Genomic DNA, 17,209 nt, shown 5'->3' with positions numbered 1-17,209 from the left:
TTTGTGGAGGCACCAACACCAGCTGGTTTTTATCACAACAGTTCTAGCAAGAGTTCACTTTTGTCCTCTGTTACCCTCCAGTAGCCCAAACTCCCAATACTCTGATAAATAACTTTGATATCTTTTTTCACTGGTTAATACTGTCCATTTAATAGCTTCTCATATTTTAAGCAGATGATGAAGGATCTAAAGTTGACCCCACTCCCCATACCCACACAAGCACATTCAACTTGCCCTTTTCTTTCATATTGCAAATACAACAGGAGCCAAGAATTGCTAATGTCATAATTTCACTGTGCCCATATCATCTTTCCTTCCTTTAAAATTTGAAGACATAGCAAGACTGAGTATGAGCCTATATTCTTTTTTTCCCAATTTAATAAGGTCAAGTTTACTTAAATTAAACTATGTTGAAAGTAGAAATGTCATGTATTTATTACTTTAGCTGTATTCTCTCAATACATTTTATTTAGTGTTCTTAGAAAATATAGATAACCCTAAAATAATTAAATGTATAGCAATATAGCAATATATATTTTAAATGGTTTATTTTAAATCTTGGCCAGATAACTCATATATAGATGTTTTAAAAGGAGGTTACCTGTTGGATATTTTGCTAGAATATATTTCATGATAAATTAATATTTTGGCATTCTGCTTGGAAGGTATATGGTCTACATTGTGAATTCCTCTGTCTTAACTCCATTTTGCCCGTTGAGCCATCTAATTATTTTATAAAAGCCACAGAATCTCAAGACCAAGTTTCTTGTAGATAGATATATAGAATATCCATGATGAAAAGCAACATATTCAGTTAAATTATACAAAAAAAGGGACAGGCGCCAAAATTACTTACTTACTTACTTTCTATTTATTTATTTTTTATTTTGCCTCTTCGGATTAGCTTCTTTTATCATATATATAAAATCATATATATATATATATATATATATATATATATATAAATTTATATAATTTTAGCCTTATAAAGCCTTTTTCATTTTATATGTCTATATAAGTACTTTTTTCCAATACCACTGCATTATAGAGGTACACTACTCTTATTAATACTGTTAAGATTGCATGTGTAAAATCTGAAAAGCTATCTGATAGAGACTATAAGCCTGACCCTGATATAATTTGGTTCAAGAAGTAAGGAACTTACCTGCTATGTAGTCTAGAAAAGCCACTCCATTGCTTTGGGTCTTAGTTTCTCCATCTATAAAATAGAGGTAATACCACTACATCTCTGAAAAAAATTTAAAAAAAAACTTAGAAAAATGGCCACTAGTCACTTATTCCTCATTTAATAGCAGTGAGTGATACAGGCATTCTTCCAAGTTATTAGCATTTTGTGAAGTCAACTCTTAAGTTGAGGAAGCTGGCAAACCTAAGACTCGCAGCTCCCATTTCACTAGCAATTGGTTTCATAAAGAAGTTCAGGAGAAAATGAGGGGTGATGACTTTCATGGAGGAGAAGTTTTAGAGAATAGATCAGAAAGTACATCACAAAGACAGACAATAAATTAAGATGAAGTAGGCCTACTGTGAGGTCTACCATCTTGGAAGTCCATGCTCCCTTTAATTTGGGCATTTGCTAGTGATCTCCAGAGGACTGGCTCTGCCTGAATGTGAATCCTCAGATATTAAATAATCTGTTTACTATTTACTTTTCTTAAAATATTGCAAGCCAAATGTCCATCAAACAGAAATCTAGAGTGAATAACTCCCATAATAAGAAATATAACTACGTATATTATAGATATACACACATACACACAACATTGTCAGCTCCCCAGAAGGACCAACAGTACCTTTCCTATGATGACCCGACATCTTGTACTTGTCCCTTGTGGCCTTTGTTCCTATATACCTCTTTCCTATCTTGTCGATTAATCATGTCTTTTTTTCTTACTTGGTTTAATTGCCTCTACTAGCTTTGCGCTGTAGCTTTTGATATTACTCTATTCGTAGTTTTCAACAAAAATTACAATAGACATATTTAACTTATTTTAGTCTATATGAAAGCAATGCTTTTCCACATATCAAACAACACACAAGATAGTATGATATTTTAACTGCATTTAGCCTCCTCCTGCCCTTTTTTGTCCTTATTTTTTACTTCTACATAGTTTACAAACCAAAACATTATTCTTATATGTATTATTATTGCTTTAAATAGTCAATATTCTTGTAAATATGTATTCCTATATTTATAAATTCTAATGATATCATTCCTTCCTATACTTCTATGCTTTCAAAAGAATATTTAGTATTTGTTATGTTTTGAGCCTGTTGGTAATGAGCTCTACGTTTTTGTTTCTGACACTATTTTCGTTTTACTTCAATTTTCAAAGACATGTTCATGGGGTATAAAATTCTATATTGAGAGTTTGTGTTTCCTTTTGTCACTTTAAACGACTCATTTCATTATCTTTTGGTTTCTGTAATTTCTGTTGCTGATCTCCCTAATCTTATGTTAGAAGCAATTTTCTACAATATATCTAGGTGAGGTTTTACTTACATTTATTCTGCTTAGGGTTTGATGAGTTTCTTCAATTAGTGGCAAATATCTTTCATTAGACATGTCATTAAGCGTTCTTTTTGTCTTATTGTTACTCTTATTTTTTTTTAAGTAACATCTAGGTATGATATGGGGCTTAAACTCACAAACCCCATATCAAGAGTTGCATGCTCTACTAACTGAGTCTGCCCAGTGCCCCTCCCCTTTCTCCTTAAGAGTTGACTTACATTATATTAGAAGATGTTTTTCTCTAACATATATATATTTTTTCCTATTACGTTCATGTTGTTTTTTTCTGTACTTTAGTTCAATTTTGTCTCAATTTAATTGCTTTAGGATTTTGAATCTTACCTTTAGTAGGGTGCATTTGCTGTTAAGCCCACTCAATGTATTCCTCATTGCAAGCAGGATTTTGCACTTCTAGAAGGTTTGTTGGATTGGTGCACGTAGATTCTGATATTGTTTTTAATATTTCCTTTCAACTATATGATATCTCTCTCCTTCTAGTTAATTTATTATAGTTGTTTGAAAATTTTTGCTCACTTTAATATTTGGATCATCTCTTAAATCTGTTGGTATTTACGGTCTTATCGTCAGATTGCTTATCAATTTTTTCTATTGCTTTGCTTGTCTAGAATTATTTTATTTAGACTTTCTATTATCAGTTATACTCAGTAGATTCTTTAAAGTTTAACTTATTCTAAATAATGTCATGTTCTGTTTTGGCAGGCAATCAAATCACCAGTGGATACTAGTCAAAATACTAGTGGCTTTACTTGATCCTTTTTAGCTTTGGATACAGACTTTGTTAGCATGTGTCTATGCCCAATTTTGATCTTACTCCTAGAGGAGAGAACTTATTCTTAAGAATGGTCTTGACTCCTATGACATAGGAGTTAAATGAATATCTGCGATATTTTCAAAGGTCTCTTTACACTGGCTGGGTAAAAAAGCCAGTTATATCTCCAACAATGAAAATTTTGTAATATCTGTTCAAATTTTAGTCTCCCATGAGTTATTCTTTAATAGATTTCCTGGAATTTCACCCTACACACACTGCAGCTTATGAATCAGCCAAATACTGATGAGGAATCCTAAGGCAGATATTTGGAGATTGGAATGCAAATCTGAGGACAAGAAGGCCCAATGGGGCTGGTTTGAATATGAAGACTTTTGTAGGATATATTAACATCTTTTAGGATTGCGCATCACAGAAGAAGTATTAAATAAGAAAGTGTTATACTGAGGATGTATGAGATTTAAGAAGTTTTGTTGATCAACTACAAAACTGGATAGGAAGCAGAATATGATGGACCTTGTAGGCTATGTTGAAAATTTTAATGTAATCCTCTTGAAGAAAAGGGGCTACTTTTCTCCTGTAAAGAGCAGAGAAGTAAGGATTAATATTTTAAAATCAAAGCTGGTATAAAGAGGACAGAGGAAAGCGCAGGAAGAAGGAAAACTTTTGAGGAGGGTGGTACAATAATCCAGGAAATTAATAATTAGTATTCAGCAAGTGATGAAACAACAGAGAGATTTGAGTGATATTTGAGAAGCAGAGAATACTTGATTAAAAAAAAATTAGACGTGAAAGGTGAAGGAAAGAGGACATTTAAAATGACTTCTTCACGTCCAATTTGGAGATGTGTCTGTACCATAAGACTGAAAATATAGTAAGATGGGCTAACTGTAGTGAGAAAGGGTTTTATTTTCATTTTGACACTTTGACATGAATTATTTTATTTAATTTGAGGTATAATGTGCTTTACTGCATATTCCAATATGTGGACTGCGGGTTAAGAAAACCAGAAGAAAACATAATTTTGAGAATCATATAAAAAATCACGGTTTTTGAAGACTTCATAATAATATGAATTAATACGTGAAAATAGTAGGTATAACCGTTATACATAAACTACAATTACAACCGTCTGAAATCCTATGTACTACCACATGTATAAAATTTTATGTAATTATATAAAGTCCAGCAAAAATGTATTTATAAGTTAACATGATGCTAGAACTGTGTGAAAGGCTAGAATTAGAGAGATCACTAAAATCCCTCCTTACTAAAAACATGGAAAAAAAATACTCAGCTAGTAGGATGAATTTACTAGCATTGTATCAATTTCACACACAGAATATTAGAGAAACACAGGCAGGTTTTTCTTTCTTTTTAGTAAAGATGATGTGCATTCTCCTATAAAGCCATGAAATGCTTTTAGATATTCACACTCACTGTAGCCAATGCAGTAAAAATTAATCCCACATGTAACTTTGCAGTTCCATTTCTGCTGATGCTCAAAAGCATTTGGAGTAGCCATTAGTAAAATACAGAGAAATCTATATGCCTGCTAAGACTCCTTTCTTAGGCTTCAGGGTATACAAAGTTCAATCAGCAATGACTGTCAGATTAGATTTGGATAACATTTAGTGTGTATGATCACTGGTATTTCCTTTATCCTTTCTGCAACGAGGATTAATTGGGTTCATGACCTCAACAGAGGAAAAATGCCAATAGTTGTTGCCCAATGGACATTTAAGTTCCAGACGTTATCTTCTTGTGGCAATAGTGCTGTTCTATACATATTAAAAGGAACCTAATAAACTGAAGAATGGACTAAAATGTATAATTTAAACAGTGAAGTACGCTCTTAAGTTGGTTAGTTGTTTTAGAAACTGGCACTTTTGCTCAGTAATGGTGGCAAAACATTAAAGCATATAGAAAGTGAAATGCAAATTTCTTTTGCATTAGGTTTGAAGCTTAATTATCAATCTCCCAAACTGAGATTTTTCTTTTCTTTTCCACTTTTAATTCTTTAATTTGACTTGTTAGAGAGGCAGCGATCGTAGGCTTATTTGTGACATGAGGAAAAAAAATCTTAGAATGTGTATAACTGTGTCAAGAGAATCTGAGTTGCCTGTCTTCATGAAAAATAATAGGCTATAAAAATTACAAAGATGTTAAGAAAAAGCAGAAAGTGCAAAAAATGATGGCAGTAAGCGACATAATTCACACAGCAGAGAAAAGCTTCGAGTCGCCATAAATTCCTTCACAAAAGGAAAAGAGAAAATAAGATGGATAAAAGCCATTCAAGACAGGTTGGACAGAACAAAGAACTGTAGGTAAGCTGTAGCTTAAATAATGACAAAAAACCAATTAAATATTTCCTTCTACCTGAACTTCTGTATCAGAAAACAAAGGAAAGAGACTGAGGTTGACATTTTCTGGAAATGGCTTCTCTTCAAAACTTCCATCATGACCAGCCTTCTAATTAACTCAGATGTTAAAGCCAAGGATTCTCTCTAATTTCAGTCATGTTTTAGAAAGGAATGCCATCTCCTGTCCTGAGAGTGCTTTTATATTACACTTTGTTGTAAGTTGGAAGGGGAGAGCGTAAACACAGACTCCTGCGGAGATGAAGTGTACACCAGAAGCTTAGAGCCAGAGAAATGATCTTAGAAAGATGTGATAAATTTAGTATTATAAAAATCTCCACTTGAGAGTGACAGGAAATTGAAACAAAGTGTAAAGAAAAAGTGCAGTCTTTAAAGGACCATTTATAAATGTCACAGTATCAAGGAAACCTATTTCTAAAGACAGAATTTCAATTCATTTTGGTGTTAGGTGTCAGTGACAAGAGACACAGGTCAATCCTTAGTCAATGACAAGAGGCAAACGAATGGCAAATATTTATAAATATACTAAACTACTCATGGAAGGTCATATAAACACCAAGTACTTTTTAACTCAACCCTGAATGGCATAATTGCTTATTACTCATCCTGACCTCAGAAAAGAAATTCATCTTTAATATAGCAGCCAAACATACAGGATTTTTTTTTCCCCAGGATCTTTTCCTAGCATATAGTGAGAATTGCATTGGGGAAGGAAAACAAGAGTGTTTTTTTGTTTTTTGTTTTTTGTTTTTTTTTTTTTTTGATACCATTGTCCTTTCAAAGAGTAAAAACCCTCACCCTAGATTAAAGATATTCTAAAAGATATTCTTATATGATATATAACTGATTATTTTAAATGGCATCCTTAGTTTTGGGGATAAATAATTCTATGTTACAACATTTCAAGGCAAATTTAAGGTGTAATTTTCATAGAAGTCAAAGAAAAAATTTTCCTTTGATCATTTTTTTCTTATGACAATAACATATTTTCAAAGAGGAAGCAAGGATGTGATGAAATGAGATAAAATTTATCAAAGGCTCACCATCCAGAGACAATCATAGTTAATATTTTGGTGGAAATTCTGTTCATTATTTGTACTTAACAGATACAATTATTAACCTATGTTAACAACAGAATCATGCTATACATACTTTCTGGTAGTCTGTGTTTCTTTTTATTCTACTATAGAATAACAGATTTTTGTTTCAAAGTGCTCTGCTTAATAGAATTGCCAAATATGTCATAGATGTAGACTGGATATTCAGTCATTCAGAAAAAGGTTCATTTTTTCATGGCTAATATATACTGTTGGCAATTAGTAGCAAAAATATTACTAGTATTAATCCAACCACTGTTCTGTTATTTTTTAAATGAAGATAATTCTCTAATGGCAACTAAAATATTTTTTAAAATGATAATCAAAACACCCTACAAGGTTTTGTCACTACCAAAGCATATATTTTTATGAATTCATAATAATTATTTTATCATCATGAATAAAAAAATGGAAGGAACTAAGGAGCAAAAAAACCCCAGGGACACTACTTAAACTTTACTCGCAGAATAATGTTTCTTTGGACGTAGAATTTTGTTCTTTACTTGTAACATATCCTATACTTCAAATCCCATTGAGCTCTACCTATGTTCAATAGTGGAAAAATCAAAGGTAGATTTTCTACAAATAAAAAATAAAGATCATCTACATTAGGAAAGCAATGGAGTTAAAGAATTCTAGTTAAAAATAAGTATGAAAAGAATTCATCCCTTTTCAGCACATGTGTGTCTACACACACATACACACACGCACATATATATATGTTTAAAGATGATGTTTATGCCTATACATTTATGGAACATGAAATATGATGCAGAGGCTAAAAAAATCATGAACTTTCTGATAATGTCGATTCTACTATACATCATAAGGCATGTGATGTCTTCCATGTATTAAATTACCCAAAACTCTTTTTTGTTCTACTCACATATTGCTCAACTAGAAAAGCTATCTTAACGAACATTCGAACATTTATGGGACCAAAACTGCCCAAGAGTACTCTCACCTCCTAGAAGGGGCACATGGAATCAAATTTGTGCTGATTCACCTGAGATGGGACAATAAGAACAATCGCCTGACTTTACCAGGCTTATTTGTCCCTTCATGATTTTCTGGCTAAGAAAAGAAAGTTGATAGAAAAAAGCTGACATTAACATTGGCATGATAGCTTGACTGTGGTTCACACATTCCTAAATGTTTGTCCTAAATTGTTTTTAGGTGAGTCAGTGAATAAATACTCAAAGCTACCTGTTTTTCTTTGTGGACAATCTTTTGATCAGTGAGGTTGCTAAGCATGAGATGAGATTATCAGTGGAGTCTTAAAGATGTAGCAATCAAAAGTATATTCCTGTTACATAACTACAGGAGAAATAATGGATTTTAAGTCTCACATTTTTAGGCTAAGTCCCAGAGGTGTCATACCGTGGTAGCAGCCTGGACAATTTGTTTCAATCAGTTTGAAAAAAGATGACTATTATCGAAAGATGTAAAATAAAAGGAGACCTCTTTTGTAATATAGTACTAAGTGGAAACAAAAACAATACTGAGATGCTAAGATCACTTTCATTTTTTTTTAATGCACGCTCATGATAAATTCCATAAAGGAAAAAAAGGTCAACTATTTATATGGAACGTGCATTTTTCATAATAAGGTTTTCCTGAAAATATCTGAAATAGAGAATCTGATTCCTTTTGCTTCCCTGGTGAAGTGAAGAACACTGTTAGCTATCGCTTCATGCATACGAAATGGTTTGGAAATTTCAAGGCGGTGCTGAATATGGCTTGCATCATTTCACATTTAAAATGCAAGGTCTGTTTGTCCTTGTTGACAAGAATTAGCAATTAAAGTCAATTAAGAAGAAATAGAATTTAAAAATTGATTCAGCTTTATGTGCATGATGAGTTAACTTTCTCAAGACAGGTCTAGGTTTTAATATTTTTATTCCCCTAAAGTCATAAGCATCCTTATTGTTTTTCCCATTTATAAAGGGAAATGACAGGATCTATGGTCCCCATATCCCTGGCCTTCATTATTAATTTAATGAGCTAGGCTCCAAACTGATCAATTTTTTGTCCTTACCTAAGCATTTGGACCAAGTAAACCACAAGGATCACAACTCTTGTGTGGTGTCCCCGCAGCCTCTCTCTCGCTATTAACATAAACTTTGTAAGTTAACCATATTTGTTAAGCCCCACCATGTGCAAAACACTCGGTTATGTATTATGATGAGATGCAGGGGAAATAGAAAATGCAGCTCTTATACTTTCAGGGACTTTATAATCCATGTTTATGCAAAATTCCCCTCACAATGCCATTGATAAGACTGGATTCTGCATGTTTGGTTTTCTTTCTTTTTTTTTTTTTTTTTTTGATTCAAAGGGCTGCGTGCAACTGTTTAAAATTGAATGATACAGAAAAATTTAGACTGAATCAACTTACCCCCTTCTTTCCACTGAGTAGTCTTCAGAGAAAATCATCTTCAATTATTTATATTTTTTATTCTGCAAGTGCTTAACTCTTTATCCAAATATTATGGGTTCAGTGCTGTTTTGATTTACCAGCGACAGATCTCATCCATTTACAGGCTGCAATGAAATATTGGAATTAAAAAAAAAATTCTTCAACTCTCACTTCTCTCTCCTTTTATTATGTAGCCATTTTTATTGTCAATCTAACTTTGTCTAACCATCACCTCTGTGGTTTTATTTTTTATTTTTTTTGTGGTTTTATTTTTTTTTTTGGTTTTACAAATTTATTTATTTATTTATTTATTTATATTTTTTTTATTGGAGTTTTAAATACAGTACTTAAGATTATCGTCTTACTATGCTTGGGCTGCCATAACAAAATACCTTAAATGGGGGAGCTTAAAACAATAGAAATTTATTTCTCACAGTTGTGGAGGCTGGGAAGTCCAAGAAAAGGTGTGACCGGTTCAGGTTCTGGTTAGAGCCCTCTTCCTGGCTCGCAAACAGAAGTCCTTTTCAGTGTGTCCTTACCTGGTAAAGAGAGAGAGAGAGAAGGAGGGAGAGAGAGAGAGTGTGCGTGCCCATGTGTGAGCAAGAGAGGAAGAGTGTGTAAACCACCTCTCTGCTGTCTCTATTATAAGACACTATTTCCATTTTGAGAACTCTACCCTCATGCCCTCATCCAACTATAATTGCATTCTAATGACCCCACCTCCAAATTACCATCCCTTTAGGGGTTAGGACCTCGAAATATGAATTTGGGGGTAAACAAACCTTAAGAAATACAAAGCTATATAACATAATATTGCTGTTTTTTTAAGTTTTCGAACTCCTCGTTGTGTGAGGACATCACATCTCTCTACTTAACCCTATTTCAACCACCTTCTAAACCCTGTCATCTAATTTTTTATAACTGTAATCTTTACCTTGACAAGTTCAAACCTTTATTTTCTATGCAGCCCAAATGAAACTATCCAAGACTTGGAAACAGGGAAACAGCACAGTTTAACATTACCAAAAAATATAGCAAATTATTACTTACTGCAGAATCTGCCCCCATCCTCCAGGCAGTGTCACAAGATGTTGTGTCTTGACTTGATGGAGACTGTTGTCACAGTGACATGGCTTCTGTTCCTGCTGCCGCGGCTAAGGCCCTCTTATTTCTTAAAAGACCCCCAGTGACAATAATGCAACATTTCCATTTGCTTATTTTCTATTCTGGAGCATGACTTCATCATAGTTTTTATCATTGTTATGCCTTGAAATCACGAAGACTTTTCAGGCTTTTGCTTACCCATCTTTTTTTTTTCTCCAATTTTTTTTAAAGACTTGATTTGAGAGAGAGCAGGAGCGGGGGGTGGGGGGCGAGGGGAACAAAGAGGGAGGGAGAGGGAGAGGCAGGCTCCCCACTGAGCAAGAAGCCTGACACAAAAGAGAGACTGTATAACATATGTGGATACGAGATTTTTATAATTGTTTGCAGAAGAAATATCCATGAAACCAGTTCCAGGCAGAGTAAAGAATATACAAATACCATGGAAGCATCCTCTTCTCATTGAAGTGTCTTGAACTTTGTGGTATTTTCATGCTTTGCTCTGAAGTTTCTAACTCATGATAACCAATAGATGCAACTGCTTAAAAAATGTTATACAAAACAATCAGACTGTATTTTCTTCTGTGACTGTACCTATTTCTACTCATTTTTCTCCCAGATAACTCCATTTTAACTCATGTAACTATAGTTCCCTCACTTCCTCTGTGGTATGTTATTCCATTTTGTGGATAGACTACAATTTATCTATTTCACTGTCAATGGACAGTTGAATCATTTCCAATATTTTACTTTAGTAGGGATATTGCTTATATAACCTAATGCACAAGGGGATGCATTTGCCCCCTGTGTACAAGGCTTTGTAGGCCACATGATTTCCATTTGCTACATAATTGACGGAATTAATGTGTTTGAAACAGTTTAAACTGCCCCAGAATTCTATGGGTTTTCATAGTCTCTGACTTCTTAATTTCGGTCAACATGGAAAGTATGAAAAATAGGTCTTCTGGTTTTAATCTATAGTCCTCTGAACTGAGGAGGCTATGCTCCAATCTGTGTTCTTTCTCGAAGCGTGGTCTCTTCTGTGTGAAATCCTCTGCATGGCTTTTACTCAGCACTCTCTCCCTGTCTCTTCAGACTTCCGTGCTTTTCACATCGTGGTTCATGACAAATCATTAATTCATTTCATATTTCCAGGCTTTGATTATCTTATCAGTTTCAATTGCTATGAACATATTCTTTTAAATTATGAAGATGCTTTGAGTCTTTTCACTTTGGTCATATCATTTGATGAACAAGGTATGTTCATTATAACATAATAATGCTTACCAAAAATTGTTTTATTAAATGTCTTATTTAAGAAATCCTTCTCAGGGTGCCTGGGTGGCTCCGTTGGTTAAGCTGTCTTCAGCTCAGGTCATGATCCTGGGGTCCTGGAATCAAGTCCTGTGTTTCTCTCTGCTCAGAGAAGAGTCTCTCTCCTCTCCCTATGCCCCATCCTCCAATTTGTGCATGTGTGTTCTCTCAAATAAATAAAATTTTAAAAAATGAAAATAATCCCTCTCTACCCGTCTCAATCATAAAAGCACTCTCCTATATGTCCTCTAAATCTAAAATAGTTTACTTCTTATAAAATATTCTATTTCCTTTGGAATTGATTTTACAATATAATGTTAGGTAAGGATCCATTTTCATTTTCTCTTACATAGATAACCGATTTACTAGCACCATTTATTTGTTGGATCCTTATTTTCCAACTTTTCATCTGTAGTACTCAATCTGGCATCATATACTGTTTCAATATTTATGTGGATGTACTCGTTGACACTCAGTTCAGTTATTGATCACTTAGCTCCATGCCAATACTCCACTTTCACCTTTATGTTGAAACACAATTCTCCAAAAGTCTCTCATGATCCTATGTCTCTAACTCTTCATCAGAACCATATATCTCATGGCTACATCTACAATAAACATCCTTGAGAAATGAAGTGATGGGGGTCCTTGACTTGGTTCTGCAGATGATCAAGACCCCAGGTGGGGATGCTACTTGGGCATTATGGGTATGAATGCCATCTGCCAAATCTGTGTCCTGGCTGTTTCAAGCCCCAACCCCCTTCTCCATCACGGTCACATTCCCAGTGGATGGCCCTTGAAGATTCCCCTGCCATGCCCTATGACTGAATATCAGAGTGAGGACTCCAGCAAAGTGACCCACATTGCTGGGGTGGGGGAGCTGGGTGTCCTCCCTGGTTTCTCTTTTCCCACTTGAGAGACTGAAGCTCAGGGGACACCTCTCAGCCTAGTGCTGTTCCGACTTGGTTGATGAGCAATATGGTCAACATGGAGCCATTCTCTTACCTTCTAAAGCAATCTGTCTTAGTCTCTGTGGCTCAAGGGTGTACTTTGGCCCCACTCCAGGGTTGTGAGATTCTTTCAGTGGTTCCTTATTCCTGAAGAGTTGTTAGTTGTTCTTCTTGTGAGGAGGCATCAAGAAGAACCTACATCACCATCTTGGTGGCATCACAACCAATTTTGTTGATTATTTCAAAAAATCAATTTTGGTTTATGGTAATTTCCTGTATTGTTTCTATTTTATTTCTACATATATGTATTATTACTGTTTTTAGGGATTTTTGTCTTTATCTTTTTTTCTAGCTTTTAAATGTGGTAACTACAGTTTTTAATTTTAGATCTACATTCTATCCTAATATATTTACAGCTATAAATTTGTCAGCACGAAGCTGTATCTACCGATCCTAGATTAGCTTCATCTGGTATCATTTTTCACCAGCCTAAAAAACTTCCTTTAGCGTTTCTTGTACTGCAGGTGTGCTGATGATAGATTGTTATTATTTATAATTTTTATAGTCTAAAAATGTCTTTATTCTCCCATATTCTTTATAGCTATTCTCACTGGAGATAACATCCTTGTTTCAACAATTTTAGGTGTTTTTCTTTTTTAAAATAAAAGATTTAATTTTATTTATTTGAGAGAGAGCACACAAGAGCTTAACTGAGGTGAGGAGGCTGAGGGCAGAGGCAGAGGGAGGAGCAGACTGCCCGATGAGCAGGGAGCCCAACGAGGGTCTCCATCCCAGGAAACTGGGATCATGACCTGAGCTGAAGGCAGATACTTAACTGACTGAACCACCCAGAAGCTCTCTTTTTGTTTTTCTTGCAGCAATTTAAAGGCATTATTACATTACCTCCACAATTTCTCCAAATCTCACAATGGATTTTTTAGCTGATGTTAACCTTAGAGTATCATCCTTCTTTCAATGCTTTGGAAAATTTCATCTTTGATTTTTAGTTGGCCTGATTCTTTTTTGCCTAAATACGGGGCTCTTTTTTTTTTTTTTTTTTCCCATCCTTCCAGGTATTTTCTGACATTTCTGGATTTATCAGCTTGTATTTCATATCAGATTTTTGAATTTTCTGCCATTATTTCTACAAATACTATTTTTTCTGCTACATTACCTTTCTTTTCTCTGTTTATAGGACTTCAGTTACACATATTTTAGACTGATATCACCCATAGTACCTTAGTTCTGTTCACTTGATAAAAACTATTTTCTTTGTATTGTTTTCCATTTATAAATGTCATTCTTTACCTCTGTGGTAACACGGTATTCTCCTTTTGTATCCACCACTGTATTTTTCCTCCTCATTCTTACAGAGACATATTGGACTAGGGCCTACTCTGATACAGAATGAACTTGTCTTAAATTGATTATATCAGCAATGACCCTATTTTAAAATAAGTTCAAATTCATAGGTACTTAAGATTAGGATATCAACATGTCTTTTTTGGGAACATCGTTTACTCCATATGCATCGTGTTCTGGGAGGAGACAGAAAAAATTAACCAATATTAAGTACAAGATCTCAGAAGTTTCCCACATGAGGACTCACTGGAGATAGATTTTAATAATCAGCTCTTATTCTTAATATTAACAATTGTCATAATTATACTAATGAATATTAACAATAAAATGCCTATAATAAAATAAAACTAGAAGTTCCATAAAATATACTTAAATATTAAGTAAAATGTATTAACAATTATTAAACTTCACTGGCAATTTAAATTTATCTTTGGATAGAACGTAATGCAAATCTGTAAAGGGAATGTTAAGGTTGCTTACTAGATGCCTTGATGTCTTACAGAACAAAGAACATTTCAAGTACAGTGACATAAATTTACTTTAGAAAGTAACAAAAAAAATCACTTTTCAAAAATTATTTTAGAGAGAATTTAAATATTTCCACAGGTACAACAAAATCAAGAAGTAAAGCACTCCTGGGATGCCTGGGTGGCTCAGTGGTTGGGCGCCTGCCTTCGGCTCATGATCCCGGGATCCAGGATCGAGTCCTACACATCCAGTTCCCTGCGAGAAGCCTGCTTCTCCCTCTGCCTGTGTTTCTACCTCTCTCTCATGAATAAGTAAATAAAATCTTAAAAAAAATAAAGCACACCTACAGCAAATATATTGAAAATAGGTATGAATATTTTCCAAAATGATCACATTTCTGCAAAATATTATCATGCATTCAAATAATAAAGAATAAACTATATTATTAGAGAAGACAGCTTTACTTTTGCAGCTTGTAATTGAACAGGATCTCATATGTAATAAATTTTTTTTTCACCTGAAGCACAAAATTTGAAAATTTTGAAGAATGAAATTCTGATTATACTGTTTTTATCTTTCATCCATACTTCTGAAATGCATGCAATGTTTATCTGCTAAATTTCAACAGGTACTATGCATATTGTATTTTAAAATATATGTTAAAATAAATGCTCAGAAAAAATGCTCATAATTTCTCATTCTGAAGCTATAGAGTATTAATTTGAAGGCAGGCTGGCTATTAGTGTAATTCATTTTCTTATAATCAAATATCACTTATTTGAAAGAATTGTTTTAGATGGTCTTAATAGTATGCTTGGATATCTAGAAATGGTATGGAAATAGGGTATTCTTATAAGTGAATAAGTCCATAAGTGTTGCAAGATTTATCCAGCCAAATTCCTGTAATGTTGAATGAGGCATTACAGTCTCTTACATTATTCCAGAGGCTTAGAGAATTTACACAATACTGAAATCTTACTGCATTTGAGCAAAAATTACATAATATGATGCAAACATTAACTAACATTTCCATGGATGCATGTATCCAATCAATAAAAGATTTTGGAAAAAAGATTCAAGAAGAGAAATATCTATGCTCCCATACCACAGCTATTTTATTTAATCTAGGATACATGCAAATGCAAATGTATTTAACTCCACTTTGAACTATTCCTAATAAAATGAATTTCTAATGTCAATAAGCAACATCCATATTTTAAAATTATGTTTAAAATATGATAATATTTCAAGTTTTACAACTCAGAATAACTTTTAAAATTGATGCAATACAGTTAAAAGATGCTTTTGCAAAGGTTGATAATTATTCACACAAAGTAATTTTCCATCATTTCAAAATCCAGAATTATAAACAAATCAGAATTTTCCATACCTGTGAGTTAGATGTTAGTGCTAGGAATATATTTGTCAAATATCCTTAATCCCATCCTTCAGTTCACATGTTAAGATTTTATCAGTCATCAAATCTTATCATTTAAAAAGCAATTTTAATATCAATTTTTGGACAAAATTATTCAGTGCATATTTCTTTATAGATAGACATTAAAATGATGTATTCTTATTTTTCCAAGCTTTATCAAAATATAATTGATATATATCATTAAGTTTAAGGTATTCAACGTGATGGTTTGATACAAGTATATATTAGAAATAGTTACCACAATAAGGCTAGTTACTACATCAATTAGTCCACAAAATTGTAATTTATGTGTTTATGTGGTAAGAATCCATTCTCTTTAGCAACTTTCCATCATATAATACAGTATTATTAACTATAATCATAATGCTGATTAGATTCCAGTCTTCATTTTATAACTGGAAGTTTGTACACTGGAAGTTTGTACCCTTTGACCGATATCACCCTATTTTCCTCACTCACCAACCCCTGAAATCTATTCTAGTCTCTGTTTCTAGAAATTAGACTTTTTTTTTTTTTTAGATTCCACATATAAATGAGATCATACCATATTTTGTCTTCCCCTGCCTGATTTATTTCACTTACCTTAATTCCCTTAGGAGCCTCTCATTCTACAGATTGTCTCTCCTCATTCTTTCGATGGTTTTCTTCTGCTGTGAAGGTTTTTAGTGTGATGTAGTCCCATCTTCTTATTTTTACTTTTTTGCTTTTTGTGCTTTTGGTGTCATACCCAAAAACATCATTGCCAGCACCAGTGTCAAGGAGCTTTTCTCCTGTTTTCTTCTGAATGGTTTATGGTTACAGGTTTTACATTTAAGTCTTTAATCCATTTCAAGTTAATTTATGTAGGTGGTGCAAGATAGGAATTCAATTTCATTCTTTTGAATGTGAATATCCAATTTTTCCAAACGATTTATTGAAAAAAACCTATATTTTCCCCCATGTAATCTAGACTCCCCTATAAGATATTAGGTAACCCTATATGGTTGTACTCTATTCTTTCAGTCTTTATAGACCGTTTCAGTAGATAATGACCTCCTGTCTGTTCCCTGGGTGAATGGGGTTATCTTTAGAATCACAGGCTGGATCAGAAAATATGATGTGGCTACAGATTGGTCTGTAGTGAGGTCTGCAGTTGGTGGGGGTTATGAGGGACTCAGGCAGGCATGAATCCTATCTGGTCATTGGGTAGATGGAACTGCTCCCATTAACTTATTCAATAGAGTGGCACTAGGGTTTTCAGGTCCTCAGACAGTGAGCCTATTACCAGAGGTGAAGAGGGTGTGATTCTTACCAGGTTCACAGCCCAGTCACTGGATGGGCAGTAATGGCGCTGGACCACAACTGAGAAGAATTGGA

General features: G+C 33.8%; 2 long non-coding RNA genes across 4 annotated transcripts in view; both read right to left on the bottom strand.

Annotated features, from left to right (window-relative positions):
• The window catches only part of LOC144284280 (uncharacterized), a 29,194-nt gene extending 27,944 nt beyond the window's left edge, over nt 1-1,250 (bottom strand). For all 3 annotated transcript variants that reach the window (XR_013352636.1, XR_013352637.1, XR_013352638.1), the window contains exon 1: nt 1,166-1,250. This is a non-coding gene — a long non-coding RNA (uncharacterized LOC144284280). The remainder of the gene's footprint in view (nt 1-1,165) is intronic.
• Nucleotides 1,251-7,188: 5,938 nt separating this feature from the next.
• On the bottom strand, nt 7,189-12,657 carry LOC144283952 (uncharacterized). The gene is made up of 3 exons (XR_013352432.1): nt 9,655-12,657; nt 9,200-9,345; nt 7,189-7,380 (listed from the first exon to the last, which is right to left on the bottom strand). It is a non-coding gene; the product is annotated as an uncharacterized LOC144283952 (long non-coding RNA).
• Between the last annotated feature and the right edge of the window lie 4,552 nt (nt 12,658-17,209).

Source organism: Canis aureus, chromosome 15, assembly GCF_053574225.1.
Source record: "Canis aureus isolate CA01 chromosome 15, VMU_Caureus_v.1.0, whole genome shotgun sequence".
Classification (NCBI taxonomy): Eukaryota; Metazoa; Chordata; class Mammalia; order Carnivora; family Canidae; genus Canis; species Canis aureus.
This window is presented reverse-complemented; position numbering and strand designations above follow the sequence as displayed.